This window comes from Arachis ipaensis, chromosome B5 (assembly GCF_059453495.1).
Source record: "Arachis ipaensis isolate K30076 ecotype BB chromosome B5, ASM5945349v1, whole genome shotgun sequence".
NCBI lineage: Eukaryota > Viridiplantae > Streptophyta > Magnoliopsida > Fabales > Fabaceae > Arachis > Arachis ipaensis.
The window spans coordinates 94,185,454-94,204,061 of record NC_142440.1 but is presented as its reverse complement, the minus strand read 5'-3'; the positions used below and the strand labels follow the sequence as shown (position 1 = coordinate 94,204,061).

The 18,608-nt window shown below is 39.9% G+C and overlaps 1 non-coding gene across 1 annotated transcript; it reads left to right on the top strand.

Annotated features, from left to right (window-relative positions):
• Positions 1–747: 747 nt before the first annotated feature.
• LOC148565022 (small nucleolar RNA R71) lies at positions 748–855 on the top strand. Its single transcript, XR_015884423.1, has one exon. It is a non-coding gene; the product is annotated as a small nucleolar RNA R71 (small nucleolar RNA).
• Positions 856–18,608: the final 17,753 nt, after the last annotated feature.

Here is an 18,608-nt window from a genome sequence, read left to right as displayed (position 1 = left end):
CACTCTCTTTTTGGATTCTCTTCTGTATTGCTTGGGAGAGTACTAGGAGGGAGTTCAGTAATTTTCTTACTTAGCTGACCCACTTGTGCCTCCAAATTTCTAATGGAGGATCTTGTTTTAGTCATGAAACTTTGAGTGGTTTTAATTAGATCAGAGACTACAGTTGCTAAGTTAGAGTGGCTCTGCTTAGAATTCTCTGTCTGTTGTTGAGAAGATGATGGAAAAGGTTTGCTATTGCTAAACCTATTTCTTCCACCATTACTGTTGTTGAAGCCTTGTTGAGGCCTCTGTTGGTCCTTCCATGAGAGATTTGGATGATTTCTCCATGAAGGGTTATAGGTGTTTCCATAGGGTTCTCCCATGTAATTCACCTCTTCCATTGCTGGATTCTCAAGATCATAATCTTCTTCTTCAGATAAAGCTTCTTTGGTACTGCCTGTTGATGCTTGCATACCAGACAGACTCTGAGAAATCATATTGACTTGCTGAGTCAATATTTTGTTCTGAGCCAATATGGCATTCAGAGTATCATTCTCAAGAACTCTTTTCTTCTGATTTGTCCCATTATTCCCCAGGATTCCTTTCAGAAGTGTACATGAATTGGTTATCTGCAACCATTTCAATGAGTTCCTGAGCTTCTACAGGCATCTTCTTCAGATGAAGCGATCCTCCAGCAGAGCTGTCCAATGACATCTTGGATAGTTCAGACAGACCATCATAGAAGATACCTATGATGCTCCATTCTGAAAGCATGTTAGAAGGACACCTTCTGATCAATTGCTTGTATCTTTCCCAAGCTTCATAGAGGGATTCACCTTCCTTCTGTCTGAAGGTTTGGACTTCCACTCTAAGCTTACTCAATTTTTGAGGTAGAAAGAACTTTGCCAAGAAGGCATTGACTAGCTTTTCCCAAGAGTTCAGGCTTTTCTTAGGTTGTGAATCCAACCATATCCTAGCTCTGTCTCTTACAGCAAAAGGGAAGAGCATAAGTTTGTAGACTTCAGGGTCAACCCCATTGGTCTTAACAGTGTCACAGATTTGCAAAAATTCAGCTAAGAACTAATAAAGATCTTCCAATGAAAGTCCATGAAACTTGCACTTCTGTTGCATCAGAGAAACTAATTGAGGCTTAGGCTCAAAGTTGTTTGCTCCAATGGTAAGGATAGAGATGCTTCTCCCATAGAAGTCAGTAGTAGGAGCATTAAAGTCACCAAGCACCTTCCTTGCATTGTTGGCATTGTTGTTGTTTTCAGCTGCCATGGCTTCTTCTTGTTTGAAAATTTCTGTTAGGTCCTCTACAAAGAGTTGTACTTTAGCTTCTCTTAGCTTTCTCTTCAAGGTCCTTTCAGGTTTAGGATTAGCTTCAACAGGAATACCCTTGTTCTTGCTCCTGCTCATATGAAAGAGAGAAGAGAAAAGTATGGAATCCTCTATGTCACAGTATAGAGATTCCTTGAGATGCCAGAGGAAAAGAAGAATAGAAGGAGGAGGTAGAGAAGAGAGAATTCGAACTTATAGAGAGAGGTAGTCTGAATTACACATTGAGGAAGAGTGCTAGTCCCTTAAATAGAAAAATGTGAGAAGCGGGGAAGAATTTTCGAAAACAAATTAAAAAGATTTTGAAATAATTAAAAGAAATTTGAAAAATTGATTGATGATTTTCGAAAATTAAAGTTGAGAAGGTAGTTAAGTGATTTTGAAAAAGATTTTGAAATTAGAAATCAAAAAGATATGATTGAAAATTATTTTGAAAAATATGTGATGGAGAAGATATGATTGAAAATCAACAAATAAAAAAAGAAAGTTTTAAAATTAAAGTTGATTACTTGACTAACAAGAAATTAGAAGATATGATTCTAGAATTTAAAATTTGATCCTTTCTTAATAGGCAAGTAGCAACTTGGAAATTTTGAATTAAATCATTAATTGTAGCAAGGATTTTCGAAAATACTAGAAAAAATGGAAAGGATTTGATTTTGAAAAGATATGATTGAAAAAATATGATTTGAAATAGATTTGATTTTGAAAAATTATGAAAATTTGAAAAAGATTTGATTTAAAAACAAAATCTTCCCTCTTGTGCCATCCTGGCATTAAACGCCCAGAATGGTATCCATTCTGGCGTTTAACGCCCAAAATACTACCCTTTTGGGCATTTAACGCCCAGCCAGGTACCCTGGCTGGCGTTTAAACGCCAGTTTTCCTTCTTCACTGGGCGTTTTGAATGCCCAGCTTTTTCTGTGTAATTCCTCTGCTGCATGTTCTGAATTTTCAATTCTCTGTATTATTGACTTGAGAAGACATAATTTTGAAAAAAAATTTTGAATTTTTAATGATGAGAAATAATCAAAATGCAACTAATCATGAAAACTAAGATCAAACAAACAATGCATGCAAGACACCAAACTTAGAAATTTTCATATTAGAGATACTAACAAATTGAGAATGCATATGAGAAACAACAAAACACACAAAACAAGAGAATTTAAAGATCAGAGCAAGAAAATCATCAAGAATAACTTGAAGATCAATGAAGAACATAATGCATGTAATTTTCAAAAATTAGAAGAATAAAGACACGCAATTGACACCAAACTTAAAATTAGACACTAGACTCAAACAAGAAACATAAAATATTTTTTATTTTAAGATTTTATAAATTTTTTTTGTGATTTTTTGAAAATTATTTGGAAGAAGAAAATAAAGATTTCAAAATTCTTAATAAGAATTCCAAGAATCATGCAATGTTAGTCTAAAACTCCGGTCCAGGAATTAGACATGACTTACTAGCCAGCCAAGCTTTCAGTAAAAGCTCCGGTCCAAAACACTAGACATGGCCAATGGCCAGCCAAGCTTTAGCAGATCATTATTTTCAACAGCAAGATTGATAGAAATCATCAAGCTCTTGTGATGATAAGTTGAAACCTCGGTCCAAAAGATTAGACATGGCTTCACAGCCAGCCAGACTTCAACAGATCATCATGAAACTCTAGAATTCATTCTTAAAAACTCTGAAGAACAGAATAGAAATTTTTTTTTTGTATTTTTGAAATTTTTTTTCAAAAATAAAAAGTAAAAAGCTTAAACATAAAACAAAATTACCTAATCTAAGCAACAAGATGAACCGTCAGTTGTCCAAACTCGAACAATCCCTGGCAACGGTGCCATAAACTTGGTGCACGAAATTGTGATCATCAATGGCGCCAACAGCTTGGTACGCACAATTATAATCTCAAATCTTTGTCACAACTCCGCACAACTAACCAGCAAATGCATTGGGTCGTCCAAGTAATAAACCTTACGTGAGTAAAGGTCAATCCCACGGAGATTGTCGGCTTGAAGCAAGCTATGGTCATCTTGTAAATCTCAGTCAGGCAGATTCAAATGGTTATGAATAATTGATAATTAAAAGATGAATAAAACATAAAATAGGATAGAGATACTTATGTAATTCATTGGTGAGAATTTCAGATAAGCGTATGAAGATGCTTTGTTCCTCCTGAACTTCTGCTTTCCTATTGCCTTCATCCAATCATTCATACTCCTTTCCATGGCAAGCTTTATGTTGGGCATCACCGTTGTCAATGGCTACTTCCCGTCCTCTCAGTGAAAATGGTCCAAATGCGTTGTCACCACACGGCTAATCATCTGTCGGTTCTCGATCATGTTGGAATAGGATCCATTGATCCTTTTGCGTCTGTCACTACGCCCAACATTCGCGAGTTTGAAGCTCATCACAATCATCCCTTCCCAGATCCTACTCGGAATATCACAGACAAGGTTTAGACTTTCCAAATCTCAGGAATGGCCGCCAATAATTCTAGCTTATACCACGAAGACTCCGATCTTTCAGAATGGAGGCTAAGAGATACACGCTCGATCTAAGGTAGAACGGAAGTGGTTGTCAGGCACGCGTTCATAGGTGAGAATGATGATGAGTATCATGAATCATCATATTCATCATGTTGAAGTGCAAACGAATATCTTGGAAGAAGAATAAGCTTGAATTGAATAGAAAAACAATAGTACTTTGCATTAATTCATGAGGAACAGCAGAGCTCCACACCTTAATCTATGGGGTGTAGAAACTCCACCGTTGAAAATACATAAGAACAAAAGGGTCTAGGCATGGCCGAATGGCCAGCCCCCGAACGTGAACATACAAGTTTGAAAGATAAGATGCTCCAAATACAATAGCAAAAGGTCCTATTTATAGAAAACTAGTAGCCTAGGGTTTACAAAAATAGGTAATTAATGCAGAAATCTTCTTTCAGGCCCACTTGGTGTGTGCTTGGCCTGAGCATTGAAGCTTTCACATGTAGAGACTTTTCTTAGAGTTAAACGCCAGCTTTTGTGCCAGTTTGGGCGTTTAACTCCAGCTTTTATGCCAGTTCTGGCGTTTTGACGCCAGAATTTTTATGCTGACTTAGAACGCCGGTTTGGGCCATCAAGTCTTGGGCAAAGTATAGACTATTATATATTTCTGGAAATCCCAGGATGTCTACTTTCCAACGCAATTGAGAGCGCGCCAATTAGGCTTCTGTAGCTCCAGAAAATCCACTTCGAGTGCAGGGAGGTCAGAATCCAACAGCATCTGCAGTCCTTTTTCAGTCTCTGAATCAGATTTTTGCTCAGGTCCCTCAATTTCAGCCAGAAAATACCTGAAATAATAGAAAAATACACAAACTCATAGTAAAGTCCAGAAATATGATTTTTATTTAAAAACTAATAAAAATATAATAAAAATTAACTAAAATATACTAAAAACATACTAAAAATAATGCCAAAAAGCATATAAATTATCCGCTCATCACCAAGCTCTTCAAGTGGCACGCCCTATGTGTTGATGTCCCTGGCGTGCCATGCCTTCGAGCCAAAGTGGCATGCCCAGGGTCTTCTTAAGTGTTGGTGTTGGCCTGGCGTGCCACGCCTTCGAACCCAAGTGGCACCTTCTTCCTTTCTTCTCTGGAAGGTTGAACTAGCGTGGCACGCGCAGAGTCTGGCATGCGACGCCCACTATCTATGCTTGGTTCCTCTTTTCTGGTCCATTGAACTAGCGTGGCACGCCCAGGGTCTGGCGTGCCACGCCCATTGTGTGTGCTTGATCCTTCTCTTTGGCCAATTGAACTAGCGTGGCACGCCCAGGGTCTGGCGTGCCACGCCTATTGTGTGTGCTTGATCCCTCTCTCTGACCAATTGAACTAGCGTGGCACGCCCAGGGTCTGGCGTGCCATGCCTGGGTCTTCAAGTGGCATGCCTAAGTGAGAATCTGGAGCTGGCGTGCCACACATTCGACACCAAGTGGCACGCCCAGTCTTTGCTTTGGCCCTTTTTATCATTGGCGTGCCACGCCTGGATGCTCAAGTGGCACACCTAAGTAAGGATGAAAGCTTGGCGTCTTACGCCTTCGGCATCAAGTGGCACGCCCAGCTTTGCTTTGGTCTCTGGTATGCGAAATTGTTACTCAGGTTGTGAATTATTGTTCGAAATTGATTCCCTGGCGATGGCACCAAAAACGGATGCACAGAACCATGGTCTAAACATATCTTCACAACTTCACATAACTAACCAGCAAGTGCACTGGGTCGTCCAAGTAATAAACCTTACGTGAGTAAGGGTCGATCCCACGGAGATTGTTGGTATGAAGCAAGCTATGGTCACCTTGTAAATCTCAGTCAGGCGGATATAAAATAGTTATGGAGTTTTCGAAAATTAATACTAAAATAGGGATAGAAATACTTATGTAAATCATTGGTGAGAATTTCAGATAAGCGTATGGAGATGCATTCATTCCTCTGAACCTCTGCTTTCCTGCTGTCTTCATCCAATCAGTCTTACTCCTTTCTATGGCTGGCTTTGTGTAAGGATGTCACCGGTGCCAATGGCTACTTTCAATCCTCTCGGGAAAATGGTCCAAATGCTCTGTCACAGCACGGCTAATCGTCTGGAGGCATCACCCTTGTTGTTGGTTGCATCCTATTCCTCTCTGTGAAAATGGTCCGATGCGCTGTCACTGCATGGCTAATCATCTTGGAGGTTCTCGATCATACTGGAATAGAATTTACTATCCTTTTGCGTCTGTCACTATGCCCAACACTCGCGAGTTTGGAGTTCGTCACAGTCATTCAATCCCAGAGTCCTACTCGGAATACCACGGACAAGGTTTAGACTTTCCGGACTCTCATGAATGCCGCCATCAATCTAGTTTATACCACGAAGATTCTGATTAAGAGATCTAAGAGATACTCATTCAATCTAATGTAGAACGGAAGTGGTTGTCAGGCACGCGTTCATAGGGAATGATGATGATTGTCACGATCACATTCAGGTTGAAGTGCGAATGAATATCTTAGAAGCAAAATAAGATGAATTGAATAGAAAACAGTAGTACTTTGCATTAATCTTTGAGGAACAGCAGAGCTCCACACCTTAATCTATGAAGTGCAGAAACTCTACCGTTGAAAATACATAAGTAATGAAGGTCCAGGCATGGCCGAATGGCCAGCCCCCAAACGTGATCAATAGATCAAAAGATAATCCAAAGATGTCTAATACAATAGTAAAAGGTCCTATTTATAATAAACTAGCTACTAGGGTTTACAGAAGTAAGTAATTGATGCATAAATCCACTTCCGGGGCCCACTTGGTGTGTGCTTGGGCTGAGCTTGAAGTCTACACGTGGAGAGGTCATTCTTGGAGTTGAACGCCAGCTTTTGTGCCAGTTTGGGCGTTGAACTCCACTTTGCAACTTGTTTCTGGCGCTGGACGCCAGAATTGGGCAGAGAGCTAGCGTTGAACGCCAGTTTGCATCGTCTAAACTTGGGCAAAGTATGGACTATTATATATTGCTGGAAAGCCCTGGATGTCTACTTTCCAGCGCAATTAAAAGTGTGCCATTTTGAGTTCTGTAGCTCCAGAAAATCTATTTTGAGTGCAGGGAGGTCAGAATCCAACAGCATTAGCAGTCCTTCTTCAACCTCTGAATCTGATTTTTGCTCAAGTCCCTCAATTTCAGCCAAAAAATACCTGAAATCATAGAAAAATACACAAACTCATAGTAAAGTCCAGAAATGTGAATTTAACATAAAAACTAATGAAAACATCCCTAAAAGTAACTAGATTCTACTAAAAATATACTAAAAATAATGCCAAAAAGCGTATAAATTATCCGCTCATCACAACACCGAACTTAAATTATTGCTTGTCCCCAAGCAACTGAAAATCAAATAGGATAAAAAGAAGAGAATATACTATAAATTCCAAACTATCAATGAAACATAGCTCCAATCAGATGAGCGGGACTTGTAGCTTTTTGCCTCTTGAATAGTTTTGGCATCTCACTTTATCCATTGAAGTTCAGAATGATTGGCTTCTATAGGAACTCAGAGTTTAGATAGTGTTATTGACTCTCCTAGTTCAGTATGATGATTCTTGAACACAGTTATTTTATGAGTCTTGGCCGTGGCCCTAAGCACTTTGTTTTCCAGTATTACCACCGGATACATAAATGCCACAGACACATAATTGGGTGAACCTTTTCAGATTGTGACTCAGCTTTGCTAAAGTCCCCAATTAAAGGTGTCCAGGGTTCTTAAGCACACTCTTTTTTTGCTATGGACCTTGACTTTAACCGCTCAGTCTCAAGTTTTCACTTGACACCTACACGCCACAAGCACATGGTTAGGGACAGCTCGGTTTAGCCGCTTAGACCAGGATTTTATTCCTTTAGGCCCTCCTATCCACTGATGCTCAAAGCCTTAGGATCCTTTTTATTTGCCCTTGCCTTTTGGTTTTAAGGGTTATTGGCTTTTTGCTCTTGCCTCTTGGTTTTAAGAGCTTTTGGCTTTTTCTGCTTGCTTTTTTTTCTTTCTATTTTTTTTCGCCTATTTTATTTTTTTTTTTCTGCAAGCTTTGTTCTTTGTTGCTTTTTCTTGCTTCAAGAATCATTTTTATGATTTTTCAGATTATCAAATAACATGTCTCCTAGTCATCATTCTTTCAAGAGCCAACATATTTAACATTCTTAAACAACAACTTCAAAAGACATATGCACTGTTCAAGCATACATTCAGAAAACAAGAAGCATTGTCACCACATCAATATAATTAAACTAAGTTCAAGGATAAATTCAAAACTCATGTACTTCTTGTTCTTTTGAATTAAAACATTTTTCATTTAAGAGAGGTGATGGATTCATAGGACATTCATAACTTTAAGACAAAGTTACTAATTACTAATGATCATGTAATGAAGACACAAACATAGATAAGCACTTAACATAGAGAAAACGAAAAACAGAGAAAGTAAGAAAAAGGAATGAGTCCACCTTAGTGATGGTGGCGTTTCCTTCTTGAGGAACCAATGATGTTCTTGAGCTCTTTTATGTCTCTTCCTTGTCTTTGTTGCTCCTCCCTCATTGCTTTTTGATCTTCTCTTATTTCATGAAGGATGATGGAGTGCTCTTGATGTTCCACCCTTAGTTGTCCCATGTTGGAACTTAATTCTCCTAGGGAGATGTTGATTTGCTCCCAATAGTTTTGTGGAGGAAAATGCATATAAGGCATCTCAGGGATCTCATGGTGATGAGCTTCCTGCGCCTCTTGAGCTCCATGAATGGGCTCTCTTGCTTGCTCCATCTTTTTCTTAGTGATGGGCTTCTCTTCCTCAATGTGAATGTCTCCTTCTATGGAAGCTCCAACTGAGTAACATAGATGGCAGATAAGATGAGGAAAAGCTAGCCTTGCCCCAGGAGAGGGCTTTTCGGCTATTTTGTAGAGTTCAAGGGAGATGACTTCATGAACCTCTACTTCTTCTCCAATCATGATGCTATGGATCATGATGGCCCGATCCACAGTAACTTCAGATCGGTTGCTAGTGGGGATGATGGAGCGTTGGATGAACTCCAACCATCCTCTAGCCACAGGCTTGAGGTCCAATCTTCTTAGTTGAACCGGCTTGCCTTTGGAGTCAATCTTCCATTGAGCTCCTTCCACACATATGTCCATGAGGACTTAGTCCAACCTTTGATTAAAGTTGACCCTTCTAGTGTAAGGGCGTTCATCTCCTTGCATCATAGGCAAGTTAAACGCCAACCTCATATTTTCCGGACTAAAATCCAAGTATTTCCCCCGAACCATTGTAACATAGTTCTTTGGATCCAAGTTCTTACTTTGATCATGGTTCTTGGTGATCCATGCATTGGCATAGAACTCTTGAACCATTAGGATGCCGACTTGTTGGATGGGATTTGTTAGAATTTCCCAACCTCTTCTTTGAATTTCATGTCGGATCTCCGGATACTCATTTCTTTTGAGTTTGAAAGGGACCTCGGGGATCACCTTCTTCTTGGCCACAACATCATAGAAGTGGTCTTGATGAGCTTTGGAGATGAATCTTTCCATCTCCCATTGATGAGATATTTTGGAGGAAAAATAAATTTCTCCCAAAATACCCAAAACTAACCGGCAAGTGCACCGGGTCGTATCAAGTAATAAAAAAACTCACGGGAGTGAGGTCGATCCCACAGGGATTGAAGGATTGAGCAATTTTAGTTTAGTGGTTGATTTAGTCAAGCGAATCAAGATTTGGTTGATGGTTTTGTGACTTGCAGAATTAAATTGCATTGAAGTAAAGAGAACAAGAAATAAATTGCTGAAACGTAAAGAACAAGAAATTAAATGGCGGAAGCTTAGAGTGCAAGAAATGTAAATTGCGGAATCTTAAAGCGCAAGGAATGTAAATTGCTTGAAATGTAAAGGGGATTGGGATGTGGATTTGCAGAAATTAAACAAGGAAAAATTAAATTGCATTAAACAGAAGAGGGAAAGGGAATTGGGATTGAACCGGATATGAAGCAGAAAAGTAAATGAACATAGAAAGCAGTAAACAGAGAAGTGAAATGGGAAATTCAGATCTCAGGACCCAGAGACTAGAAAATCAAGTCTAGATCTCAATGCCTTCCTAGATCCAACAAGAACAATTGCAAGGAAATTGTAAATGGCAAGGAAAATAGATAAAGAGCAATTAACCGGAAATGAAATTCAATTAGCAGTAAAGAAACAGAGATCCAAGATTGAGATTGAAACAGAATTTCTTCAATTCTCCAATCCAAGATCCAAGACAAGTGCAAATGAAATTGAAAGCAATGAAAACAAAGAAATTAAAGTTCAAAAGCTCTCCGAAAACTATTATGAAAATTCCCAAAGAAAAGCTCTTCGAAGAACTTGAATTCTATCCTATTTATACACTTTCAAAAATGATCTTCAAGCCTTGAGTTGGGCCTTTGCTCTTGGTGGAATTGGGTTGAAAGAGGCCTTGGTTGATTGCTCTTGAAGTTTGGAGAAGAACCGAAGTGAACCAATTGAACCGGTTTTGAGGTTAGCAAAAGTTGGACCAAAAGTTTGAGCCAAAGTTAGGGGTCTAACTTTGGCTCCAACTTTTCATAGCAGCAAACACATTTTTCTGGTATGCACGTTGGTGCCAACGTTAGGGGTCTAACTTTGACCCTAACGTTGGCCTTGCTTTGTATGCTAGTGGCGCCAACGTTAGCCTCCAAGTTAGGGGGCTAACGTTGGCGCAAACGTTGGCCCCTCTCCCTTGTGTTTTCATGTGCCAACGTTAGATGGCCAGGGAGGAATTCATGTGCCAACGTTAGCCTCCAAGTTAGGGGGCTAACGTTGGCGCAAACGTGGGATGGCCAGGGAGGAAATTTCAAGTTCCAACGTTAGCCTCCAAGTTAGGGGGCTAACGTTGGGGCTAACTTCTTGCTTCCTGGTTCAATTTCACTTATTCCATTGTCCTCTCTTCACTCCTAGCCATTCCTCTTTGCTTCAACATTTCTCCAAGCTTTCTTCACCTATCATTAATCAACCAAACTCATCAAAGCTATGCTCAAAATCATGAGATATTCATTCTTTCATAATATGCAACAAATATAGCATAAAACCTCATGAAATGGCATAAATTCATATATGGTTGGTTCAATCAAGGGAAACATGAAAATCTACTCAATTAGCTTGCTTGTAGCTCAAGAAAGTGCATAATTCTAATGAAAACAAAAGAAAAAGACTAGCTAAAATAGGCTAGGATGACTTGTCATCACAACACCAAACTTAAAGCTTGCTTGTCCCCAAGCAAGAAATAGATTTATGCTCCAAGGTTCTTTCAATTAAGATGGATTGAGGAACACTTGTAAAGTGCAGTGAGTGAAGTGATCAAGTATCAGTGGGGTGAACTCTAAATCATATGCTCATGCAAGGGCTTCAGTGCTCACTAGTCCTTACATATTGGGAGTCGTAGGTCTTTAGGATTTTCATCCAAATGGTATCATGGAGATCTCTTTATATGTAATCACCTTGAAGCAGCTTATAGTTTCTGTGCTTTGGCCTCGACTCTAAGTATCATGTCTCAAAGCGGCTCTTTAGATAAGCTTTCAATCAATACTCCTAAACCAGTTGGTTTTAAGGTATTAGGTGTTAAAGCACCCCTAAGGATTTACTTGCTCAAGCCTTTTTCCTTGACACACTTCAACCACAAGCATTTACTAGGATAACAACTCTTTGAGTTTTTGTTTCTTTCTTTCTTTTTTTGCCTAGTAATTGATGCTCAGAGCCTTGGGCCATATTCTTTTTGTTTTTGTATTTTCTTTTCTTTCTTTTGTTTTGTTTGCTGCTTCTTGGATCAATAAATTTTTGAGAATCTCCACAATACTTCTTTGAACTTCATGTCCCGCCTATGAGCTCCCATGCAAGTTTTCACAAGCATGCAACCTCAATACATAATCATACAACTAGAACCACCACTTCTCCTAATCTTTTGCTTGCCTCAAAATTGTTTAATTCCTCAATCTTTCTTCTCAAAGAACTTTCATGTGATGCATTTCTTGGAAATTGAGTGCAAACAAGTTTTGAAGATGAGAATGTTGTGAATGATCAAACATCTTGCTTATTGAATTATAAAGAAAGACTATGCTATGCAGGCAGGGCAATTAAGGATACAATCCAACTTTAAATCACAGCAATAATTGATGTAGAATAATCACTTAACAATACAACCTGTTGGAGTTCAATTGCTTTTCTTTTTTCTCATCATCATTGTTGCTGACCTTCGTGTTCATCTTTCTCCTTTTTGATGATGTTCAAACCTCCAAAAGCTTGTATGTCATTCTGCAATGATATTGAAAGTTGCTTGTTCCCCAAGCACTTGGAAACAATGGTTAATTTTTCATGATTTATTTGCGGGCTTTTTGAACTTACTTTGGTGTGGGAACACCAAACTTAGTACCTTGCTAATGGTTAACCATTTGTGATCATTTCTTTTTCTTTTTCAAAAGTAAAAGAACTGGAAACTAAGAAAAACAGTAAAATGGCTAACTAGTTCATCCAGTATGCTTGAAGCCTACATTATGCAGAAAGTGAGAATGTGTTTTATAATGGGATTTTGGTGGAATACTAAACTTAGGATCCTTCATTCTCCCTTAGATTGTTTTGGTGTGCAACACCAAACTTAGCTTCTTGCATTATAGATGAAACTAATTAACCTTTTTATTAAAATGGTTATGAACAGAAAACTACCTCGGGTTGGGTTGCTTCCCAACAAGCGCTCTTTTATTGTCACTAGCTTGACATTCATCATTTTGTGCTTATGGCATTTGAGGCTTCTGTTGCCTCAGGTTTCCTCCTCTTGCTGTGGATTTCCTTCCCTCTGTTTCTCTTTCCATAGCCCTCTTACTTTCCTCCATGACTCCCTTCGCTTTCAGCACAGCATCCTTTTCATGGCTCTTTGGGTTCAGAGTCCCCTCCTTCTCACTCAATTCAGTAAGGTTTTGAACCAGTTGTTCCATCTGCCTTTCAAGTCTTCTGAGTGAAGCCTCCTGGTTCTTGCTTATCATCTCTTGATGTTTCTTTATTTCTTCCCGCTCTATTACCATCATTTCTTGAATTTTTATGGACCGCTCCATCAGCATTTCTAGAATATAGATTCTTTGAAAGGTTGGAAGTGGTTGTGGCTGTGTCAATTGTGGTGGTTGATGAAGGTCATTTTGGGCGAATGGTGGGGTAGGGCGGGGTTGGAAGTGTGTGTGATTGTTGTTGTGGGGGTGTGTTTTAAGTTGGTTTTTGAAGCTGAGATTGTTGCAGTTGAAGTCCCTTGGTTTTTGGTTTTGGTTCTCAACCCCCCTCCCATTAGAATGAGTCCTCCAAGGTGGATTGTACACATCATTCTGAGGCCTGTGTTGGATCATGCTAGTGTGATTGCTTGGAGATTGTAGTTGCTCATTGTTAATGACCCCAAAACTGTGTTCAGCTTGATTATTCCCATATGAGCTTTGAGTCAGGTTGTATGTATGTATTACAACATGTCTCAACTCAGTGATTTTCCTAGCCATCATGTCTAGTTGTTGTAGAGTCTGCTGATGTATCTGCTTGTTTTGGCTTATTACTTCACGAGCACCTTCAATTTCTTTCTCTTGTGTGAATGGATGCACTTCTGCCTCTGGCTTAACAATTCTTTGTGATGGGTTCAATTTGACTAGGAGCCCATTCACCAGTTCTTCCCATCCGATAATGCTTTCTTGTGGAAAAGCTTCAAACCATTGGGCAACATCATTCATGGCTATGGATAGTTGCTTCGAACTATGGGTTACATTATCATCCAAGGTGGGAGTATTACTCTCATGATTGCTAGAATTTGTGGAGTTCCCTTCCATGATCTGCACAGTCACAACCAATTCAAGTGAAGATAGAGCATATTCAGGCCAGAATATGATTGAAGGATCAGTTGACACAAAGTATCAAACAGTTGGCAAACTTGAGAGAGTAATGAACGAAAACCACTCCTCTCGTTTGTTTTTCAAGCCATGAAAATTATATTCAGCAGGATGAGCCAAGGAAATTTCACTCTATTGCTAGAATGAGGGTTCTATTAGCTCAGGCAAAACTTCAAACAGTTAGCGGGTTAGTCAAAAATTAAAGAAAAAGTGCTTGATCTAGATCACCACCTCACTTAATCATTGTCAATCTAATCAATCCCCGGCAACGGCGCCAAAAACTTGATGAGATATTTTGGAGGAAAAATAAATTTCTCCCAAAATACCCAAAACTAACCGGCAAGTGCACCGGGTCGTATCAAGTAATAAAAAAACTCACGGGAGTGAGGTCGATCCCACAGGGATTGAAGGATTGAGCAATTTTAGTTTAGTGGTTGATTTAGTCAAGCAAATCAAGATTTGGTTGATGGTTTTGTGACTTGCAGAATTAAATTGCATTGAAGTAAAGAGAACAAGAAATAAATTGCTGAAACGTAAAGAACAAGAAATTAAATGGCGGAAGCTTAGAGTGCAAGAAATGTAAATTGCGGAATCTTAAAGCGCAAGGAATGTAAATTGCTTGAAATGTAAAGGGGATTGGGATGTGGATTTGCAGAAATTAAACAAGGAAAAATTAAATTGCATTAAACAGAAGAGGGAAAGGGAATTGGGATTGAACCGGATATGAAGCAGAAAAGTAAATGAACATAGAAAGCAGTAAACAGAGAAGTGAAATGGGAAATTCAGATCTCAGGACCCAGAGACTAGAAAATCAAGTCTAGATCTCAATGCCTTTCTAGATCCAACAAGAACAATTGCAAGGAAATTGTAAATGGCAAGGAAAATAGATAAAGAGCAATTAACCGGAAATGAAATTCAATTAGCAGTAAAGAAACAGAGATCCAAGATTGAGATTGAAACAGAATTTCTTCAATTCTCCAATCCAAGATCCAAGACAAGTGCAAATGAAATTGAAAGCAATGAAAACAAAGAAATTAAAGTTCAAAAGCTCTCCGTAAACTATTATGAAAATTCCCAAAGAAAAGCTCTTCGAAGAACTTGAATTCTATCCTATTTATACACTTTCAAAAATGATCTTCAAGCCTTGAGTTGGGCCTTTGCTCTTGGTGGAATTGGGTTGAAAGAGGCCTTGGTTGATTGCTCTTGAAGTTTGGAGAAGAACCGAAGTGAACCAATTGAACCGGTTTTGAGGTTAGCAAAAGTTGGACCAAAAGTTTGAGCCCTCCAACTTTTCATAGCAGCAAACACATTTTTCTGGTATGCACGTTGGTGCCAACGTTAGGGGTCTAACTTTGACCCTAACGTTGGCCTTGCTTTGTATGCTAGTGGCGCCAACGTTAGCCTCCAAGTTAGGGGGCTAACGTTGGCGCAAACGTTGGCCCCTCTCCCTTGTGTTTTCATGTGCCAACGTTAGATGGCCAGGGAGGAATTCATGTGCCAACGTTAGCCTCCAAGTTAGGGGGCTAACGTTGGCACAAACGTGGGATGGCCAGGGAGGAAATTTCAAGTTCCAACGTTAGCCTCCAAGTTAGGGGGCTAACGTTGGGGCTAACTTCTTGCTTCCTGGTTCAATTTCACTTATTCCATTGTCCTCTCTTCACTCCTAGCCATTCCTCTTTGCTTCAACCTTTCTCCAAGCTTTCTTCACCTATCATTAATCAACCAAACTCATCAAAGCTATGCTCAAAATCATGAGATATTCATTCTTTTATAATATGCAACAAATATAGCATAAAACCTCATGAAATGGCATAAATTCATATATGGTTGGTTCAATCAAGGGAAACATGAAAATCTACTCAATTAGCTTGCTTGTAGCTCAAGAAAGTGCATAATTCTAATGAAAACAAAAGAAAAAGACTAGCTAAAATAGGCTAGGATGACTTGTCATCACACATGACTCGGAGGTGGAAGTTTTTGTCTTCCCTTTTGCTTTTCTAGAGGATTCTCCGGTCTTAGGTGCCATCAATGGTAATGGAAAAACAAAAAGCTTATGCTTTTACCACACCAAACTTAGAATATTGCTCGCCCTCGAGCAAGAAAATAAAGAATTAGATGAAGAAGAAGAAGAAAAGATGGAGAGGAGGGGGGAGGTGTGTTTCGGCCAAGAAGAGAAGAGAGGGTTGTGTTGTGTGAAAATGAGGAAGAATGGAAGGCTTTATATAGAGAAGGGAGGGGGGCTTAAGGTTCGGCCATATGGGTGGGTTTGGGTGGGAAATTGATTTGAATGTTGAAGGTAGGTGGAGTTTATTGGGTAGGTTTATGGGGAAGAGTGGGTGGATGTGAGTGGTGAAGGGTTAATAGGGAAGAGAGATGGAGGTGATAGGTGAAGGGTTTTGGGGAAGAGTGTTTATTGGGAATAGAGGATGACTGAGAAGAGAGAAGAGAGTGAGTGAAGGTAGGTGGGGATCCTGTGGGGTCCACAGATCCTGAGATGATCCTGTGGGGTCTACAGATCCTGAGATGATCCTGTGGGGTCCACAGATCCTGAGGTGTTCAAGGATTTACAACCTTGCACCAAATTAGGCATGTAAAATGCCCTTGCACACAACTCTGGGCGTTCAGCGCCAGGTTGGTGCCCATTTTGGGCGTTTTACACCCATTTGTTGCCCATTTCTTGCGTTGAACGCCAGAACCATGCTTATTCTGGGCGTTCAGCGCCCAGATGATGCCCAATTTGGGCGTTCAGCGCCCAGATGATGCCCATTTTAGGCGTTCAGCGCCCAGATACTGCCCATTTTGGGCGTTCAGCGCCAGAACCATGCTCTGTTCTGGCGTTGAACGCCAGGCAGGTGCTTCCTCCAGGGTGTGATTTTTCTTCCGCTATTTTTGATTCTGTTTCTAAATTTTTCGTTTATTTTGTGACTCCACATGATCATGAACCTAAGAAAACATGAAAAACAAAAATAAAATTAGATAAATAAATATTGGGTTGCCTCCCAACAAGCGCTTCTTTAATGTCAATAGCTTGACAGTGGGCTCTCATGGAGCCTCACAGATGTGCAGAGCTTTGTTGAGACCGTCCAACACCAAACTTAGAGTTTGGATATGGGAGTTTGACACCAAACTTAGAGTTTGGTTGTGGCCTCCCAACACCAAACTTAGAGTTTGACTGTGGAGGCTTTGGTTGACTCTGCTTTGAGAGAAGCTTTTTCTGCTTCCTCTCCATGGATGCAGAGAGAGATCCTTGAGTTGTAAACACAAGGTTGTCCTTATTTAATTGAAGGATCAATTCTCCTCTGTCCACATCAATCACAGCTCTTGTTATGGCTAGGAAAGGTCTTCCTAGGATGATGGATTCATCCTCTTCCTTTCCAGTATCCAGGACTATGAAATCAGCAGGGATGTAAAGGCCTTCAACCTTTACTAACACGTCCTCTACTTGTCCATAAGCCTGTTTTCTTGAATTGTCTGCCATCTCTAATGAGATTTTAGCAGCTTGCACCCCATAGATTCCCAGTTTCTCTATTACATTGAGGGGCATGAGGTTTATTCCTGAACCAAGGTCACACAGAGCCTTAAAGATCACGGTGCCTATGGTACAAGGTATTATGAACTTTCCAGGACCCTGTTTCTTCTGAGGCAATGTCAGCTGATCCAGATCACTTAGTTCATTGGTGAACAAGGGAGGTTCATCTTCCCAAGTCTCAATACCAAATAATTTGGCATTTAGCTTCAAGATTGCACCAAGGAACTTGGCAGCTTGATCTTCAGTAACATCCTGATTTTCTTCAGAAGAGGAATACTCATCAGAGCTCATGAATGGCATAAGGAGGTTCAATGGAATCTCTATGGTCTCTAGATGAGCCTTAGAGTCCTTTGGTTCCTCAGAGGGAAGCTCCTTATTGATCACTGGACGTCCCAGGAGGTCTTCTTCCTTGGGATTCACGTCCTTCTCCTCTCTTGTGGGTTCGGCCATGGTAATTAATTCAATGGCCTTGCACTCTCCTTTTGGATTCTCTTCTGTATTGCTTGAGAGAGTACTAGGAGGGATTTCAGTGATCCTTTTACTCAGCTGGCCTACTTGTGCTTCCAAATTTCTAATGGAAGACCTTGTTTCATTCATGAAACTCACAGTGGCCTTAGATAGATCAGAGACTAAATTTGCTAAGCTAGATGGATTCTGCTCAGAATTCTCTGTCTGTTGCTAAGTGGATGATGGAAAAGGCTTGCTATTGCTAAACCTGTTTCTTCCACCATTATTAAAGCCTTGTTGAGGCTTTTGATCCTTCCATGAGAAATTTGGGTGATTTTTCCATGATGGATTGTAGGTGTTTCCATATGGTTCACCCATGTATTTTAACTCTGCTATTGCAGGGTTCTCAGGATCATAAGCTTCTTCCTCAGAAGATGCCTCTTGAGTACTGTTGGATGCAGCTTGCATTCCATTCAGACTCTGAGAAATCATATTGACTTGCTGAGTCAATATTTTATTCTGAGCCAATATGGCATTCAGAGTATCAATTTCAAGAACTCCCTTCTTCATAGGCGTCCCATTACTCACAGGATTCCTCTCAGAAGTGTACATAAACTGGTTATTAGCAACCATGTCAATGAGTTCTTGAGCTTCTGCAGGCGTTTTCTTTAGGTGAATGGATCCACCTGCAGAAGTATCCAATGACATCTTTGATAGCTCAGATAAACCATCATAGAATATATCCAGGATGGTCCATTCTGAAAGCATGTCAGAAGGACATTTTTTGTCAGCTGCTTGTATCTTTCCCAAGCTTCATAGAGGGATTCACCTTCTTTCTGTCTGAAGGTTTGAACATCAGCTCTAAGC